Below are 6,021 nucleotides of genomic sequence, written 5' to 3' on the forward strand. Positions count from 1 at the left end.
ACCTTTTAGTCATGCTGGGAGCCCAGGATTTTACTTCTAAGTCAATGGGCAAGATCGGGACCAACCAAGACCTCCAACAATAACATACTCCCACTTTTATAAAACCCACTTCTCTGGGAGGATGAATGATACAACCTCTTGAAAACGTTCATTAAAAGAGAAAAAAAAAAATCTGCATGTACCCTTTGATTCAGCAATTTTACTTCAGGAATCGATGCAATTGGTAAGGATATCTATACAAAGATACTTTTTCTGCAGCATTCTATAAACGTAAATGTCTATTAATAAAATGTGGATTAATTCGATATGGTTCATAGAAGGGAATAACCATGCAGCTATTAAAAAGGTAATGAGGAAAATTTGTAAGGGCTAACATGGAAAATTTTCCAAGATAGAGTATTGATTGAAAATGGCAAGATGTCTACACTTCTTTTGTATGATGACATTTCTTGGTGTGTATTATGTGTGTGTATTCTTATAAATACTTAGAAAATAAAACAGACCCCAAATCTCTTCACAGTCTCTATCTTGGAAAGTCTCAATTGTCTGCACGGGAGTGAGGGTGGCTGAAAAACATAAAAGTAAAAACTTCTGTTTTTTCACTTTTATCCATTTCTGTACTCTGTGTCCTTAAAAGATAGGCAATGGAATTATAATCTGTGAAAAAAAAAAAAGAACCACTATGCTATACACATGAAATTGCTACTGCTGCTGCTGCTAAGTCGCTTCAGTCGTGTCTGACTCTGTGCAACCCCATAGTAGGCAGCCCACCAGGCTCCCCCGTCCCTGGGATTCTCCAGGTAAGAACACTGGAGTGGGTTGCCATTTCCTTCTCCAATGCATGAAAGTGAAAAGTGAAAGTGAAATCACTCAATCGTGTCCGACCCTTAGCGACCCCATGGACTGCAGCCCACCAGGCTCCTCCATCCATGGGATTTGCCAGGCAAGACTACTGGAGTGGGGTGCCATTGCCTTCTCCAACACATGAAATTAACACAATATTATAAATCAACTATACTTCAATAACCAAATTAAAACATAACAATAAGCACTTATGTTTCTTGTGGCACATACAAAGAAAACCCCTTCAACCTTCAGAACCTTCCTGAGGAAAAGAGTTAGCCTCTTTACGTTCACAGTTTAGAATGTAAGATAGTGCTCTACTGAGTCAGTGGAAAGGCCATGCACAAAATCTAAAGTGTCAACGTGACATCACCTTGCAGAGCACACTTTTTTAATCTAACTGGCTTATTTCTGACTGCTCTGGGGCTTCGTTGCTGCACGTGTGCTGCTTTCTAGTTGCAGTGCACGGGCTTCTCATTGCCGAGCCTTCTCTTGTTGCCCAGGCTTCAGTAATGGAGGCTTATGGGCTTCAGTAGTTGCATCCCACGGACTTAGTTGCTCTGCAGTATGTGGGATCTTCCTGGACCGGGGATCCAAACTGTGCCCCCTGCGTTGGTAGACAGATTCTTAACCACTGGACCACCAGGGAAGTCCCAGGGAAATCTTTGGCATTATTGATAGATGCAGTCTGTCCCAGAGTGCATGGGATTTGGGTGAACTCAAGGGCAAAGTCAGTACCCAGTCAGTCTGAGGCCACATATATACACAAAAGGACTGCTCACAGAATGAGAAAAGATCACAAAGAACCTGCACACAATTTAAAAATACAGGCTGGAAGGATTATTTCTGAGCATCACTGTTCTGCAGCAAACTGCATTCCCCTGTGGTGCCCAACAAATTTCATGAGCCCACCCTGGTCTTTTCCCCTTTTATCAGTGTATATGTGCCCACCCTGGTCTTAACCCCCACTTTATGGATGCATGCCCAATCATGCAGAATGGTTCACAGAGACATCGAGGGCCTTTCTTTCTGTGAATGGTTAAAAGCTATCTAACAAAAATACCTTCTCTGTGTTCTTGAACTTGACATTTATGAACTGATGTCACGAACCTCAAGATAAATGAGATCACGTTACTATGCAGGCCCAAACATTGCTGGATCCTTCCATCTTCTTGACTGCAGGACTCCCAGCCCCTTTCGAGGTCAGTTGCCTCCCTCCTGAAGAATGTCTGCGAGTTCACTGAAAGGAGGTCATCTTTAATCTAACGATGCCCTTGGCAGTTCTGGCTTCATTGCTCAGTGTTGGTTTCTTGGTGACACCCCTTGGGACTCTCTTGGGCCCCCTGGCTGGAACCACTGCCACTGCTCTGTAGGAGTGCCCCCTCTAGAACCCCATGGACATCCCAGGGGGCAACTTCTCACACCACCACCACTCTCCCTGGGGTCTGCCGTTCATTTGAGCAGAATACTCACCCTCTGAGCTGCTTTGCCCAGACCCCAGCTCCACACTCCTCCAGCTGCTGAGGTCCAGATTGCCGACGGTTACTCTTCTCCAAAAGAACATGCACAGTGATGGGGCCCCCCTGCCTCTCTTTACCGTTTATAGGAGCTGTTGGGAAAAGATTCCAGGAAAAGTCTCAGTGTTGTTTCAGAAACCATTTTCTTCCATCTCTTAAGTCTCTTTCAATTTCGGCACACCAGTGGCCACCTTCCCAAGTCCAGAGTCTTCACAAGGTCAAGTTTGGTTTCTGTTCATTTTGGGCTAACTTGCAGGATGTGTCTGTACTCCTCTGACCCCTATATATGGACACATTTGCCATCTTTTTCCTAGGGTGCTTCTCTCTATTTTAAAAAGTTATTTATTTATTTATATTTGTATTTTTTTAATTAAAAATTTTAATTGGAGGATAATTGTTTTGCAATGTTGTGTTAGTTTCTGTTGTACAACAAGGTGAATCAGCTGTAAGTGAACATATATCCTCTCCCTCTTGAGCCGTCTCCTCACCCAACCTCCCTTCATCCCACTACTCTAAGTCATCATGGAGCCTGGAGCTGGGGTGTTTCTCTCTGGATGAAACTAGTTAAAAGGGTACCAGAGGGTGCCATGGCAGGGAATATCACCCAACTCCAGGGGCCATATGTGTCTGAATCTCTGCTCTGGTAAACTGAGATCCACCAGTACACTAGTATAACACTGGAGAGACCCTGCAGTGGAAACACAGGACCATTGAGTTAAACAAGAAAAAAAAAAAAAGCAGTAATGAAAGAGAAGAAACAGAGCTGAAGACTAAGAGGAAACGGCAGGTACCTGCCAAGAGAATGATGAAAGAATCTCAAGGCAAGTAGGTCAAAGGGTTGCATTGTCTCAGTTTTCAACAGGAGGCCAATGCAGCGCCTCTGAGAAATTCCACGGAGAGACTGTTGCAGAGTAAATCTTTGCTATTTGGGAAAATATTAGACCCTGAAAATTCCCACACAGATAGATACTATTCTAACACGCTTTCATGTTAGAAGCTGAAATCTGAAGGGCAATAATAAGATCCCAGTGAAGGATGTAATTTGGATGCTCAAGAATATCCATTGTAAGGACTGATGCTAAAGCTGAAACTCCAATACTTTGGCCACCTGATGCGAAGAACTAACTCATTTGAAAAGACCCTGATGCTGGGAAAGATTGAAGGCAGGAGGAGAAGGGGACTATAGAGGATGAGATGGTTTGATGGCATCACTGACTCAATGGACATGAGTTTGAGTAAACTCCGGAAGTTGGTGATGGACAGGGAGGTCTGGCGTGCTACAGTCCATGGCGTTGCAAAGAACTGGACATGACTGAGCGACTGAACTGAACTGAAATGAACTTGGCTGAGAGACCTACCCCTTTACAGCTGACTCAGAGTATGGATTCAAACTGGTACCTCCCCAGTTATAAAAGAGTATGTTATGGCCTGTGTAATCACGTGTCAGCAGCTGAAACCAAGCACAGCAGTGTCAGAGTGCTAAAGGCCTACTGTATTGTTCAAGAATTGGGCCATGGTGAAGAGCTGCCTCAGCTTATTGTTTTCCATCAAGGTTCACTGACCTATGATTTACCTACAAAGGTTCTTCAGTTCACACCCTGCACCGCTGCTTGTCAGCCTGGGAACCTTCAGAGGAGCCTGTTTCCTTAAATCAGGTCTCAGCCTTCTTCTGGGCTTAAGCCAGGCCTTGATGACCAGGGGCTTGTTCTGTGTTCTTCTAGGTATGTAGAACCTCTTCCTTGTTCCTTCTTCCTGATTTTTTTTTTTTTTTTTAATAGAGGATAGGAGAAGGGAGATTAGGGAAGGAAGTCTGGCAAATGAGATTTAAGGTAGTAAGTTGTAGTATTCGGTGGAAAAAATTTGACTATAAATCTAAAAACTTAGGATGATAATTTTTAGATTTGAAGCATAATTTTAAAGATGCTTCCATTTTATGCAAGGTCAGCCCCAAGCCTCCATGTATATGAGATAGAAATGAAGAAGCAGGTGATGGAGGGAATGTGGGAAAGGGCCTGGGGATCTCTAGAAGGTATAAGGCAGTTTCCTGGCTTACCTGGTGTCAGGAACTCTGGGTTTCCCTGTCAGTTCTGCCTCTGACCAGCTACATGATCCGGGAAACATCATTTCTTTCCACACCTCAGTATCTTCAATGTAAAGTGGGAGTTAGACCAGATGTTCTAGAAGATTCCTTTCAGTTCTAACAGATAGGAATTTGCAGTTTGATTACCCTCTCCACCCAAAAGTTGACTAAAGAATAATGGATTTAAGACAAACTTAGTGGTTCTTAGACGTGAATAAATAGCATCAAATTTAATAATGGATAATTAAAATTGATCCAGATCAGCTATTTGTCTTCTGCTACAAGACAATGCACACTGAACTTTTGGTTTTAGCATGAATATAATGTAAAAAATCTTTTAATCCACTTTTCAAAGTGTTTTTGCTTGTATAGCTTTCAAAGCTACTCTCATTACAAAGACTTAGTTAACAACCTGTGGCCAAGAGACTGAACTCAATCGTGAGTTTTGGCCACATTCTTCCTTGGCTTGGCCACAGAAAGGTCCAAGAGGTGTTATTTCTGGGCTCTTACATTTTTTTCCTGGTAGCAGATAGCCACTGGGAGGGTCCCTGGTCAACTTGTTGCTATTGTCCTTCTCTGTGCGATGAGAGATAGCCCCTAGTGACTTCCTTCTCCAAGTTACAGACCTGCCCCATCACTTCTCATTTCAAGATGAAAGCCTAACCCCAAGCAGCACCTGGAAGCCATCACAATGTGTTGACCTTTGGCCCCTTCATTTCATGGAAGATGTATTTTAGGAAACTTTGTTTTTAGTCTATGGAATTACTAACATCGATTTCATCATACACTGAATTCCCTTTCCTTTCACCGGCTTTTTGGCTAGTTGCCTTGTGTATGCTTGATGACAAGAGGTTTCTAATGGGCTACGCAGGCCATTCACTGTGTAGGGCAGTTTGCCCAGGATAGGGCCTCTGCGGTTGAGTCCAGACCCCATGTCTAGCATGAAGGGCAGAGCTAGCCAGCTCCTCCAGTGCTCTGATGCTGAGGGATCTTCTCAGACTCAGTGTCTTTCATCTGACATGCGTGTGAAGTCACTTCAGTCGTGTCCGACTCTTTGTTTCATTAATGGACCATAGCCCGCCAGGTTCCTCTGTCCATGGTATTCTCCAGGCAAGAATACTGGAGTGGGTTGCCGTCTCCTTTTCCAAGGGCTCTTTCCGACCCAGGGATCGAACCCACACCTTCTGTGTCTCCTGCATTGGCAGGCAGGTTCTTTACCACTAGCACCACCTGGAAACCCCTTGTTTATTCCACTGAGTCCTGGTACAGGAAGAAATTTGAGAGTAACCAATAGCTATTTGCTTTTACTCTTCTTATAAAAGAGTTGAGTGGACTAAATGCATTAATTTAGAAAAATTGCATAGAACAAAACATGGTAAAATAAATACTCACAATATTATTATTATTTCTACTATCATAGACTCTACAGCACTCTGCTAGCTGCAAAGTGACTGACTCTAAAGACAGGACCTAGAAAACTAGTCTAAACCGTTGCTTTGCAAATGGGGAAACTGGGATTCGAAGAGGAGACAAGACTTGCCTGAGCTCACAGAATTTACTAGTAACGTAAATGGAATTAGA

Source organism: Ovis canadensis, chromosome 26 (assembly GCF_042477335.2).
Source record: "Ovis canadensis isolate MfBH-ARS-UI-01 breed Bighorn chromosome 26, ARS-UI_OviCan_v2, whole genome shotgun sequence".
Taxonomy (NCBI): domain Eukaryota; kingdom Metazoa; phylum Chordata; class Mammalia; order Artiodactyla; family Bovidae; genus Ovis; species Ovis canadensis.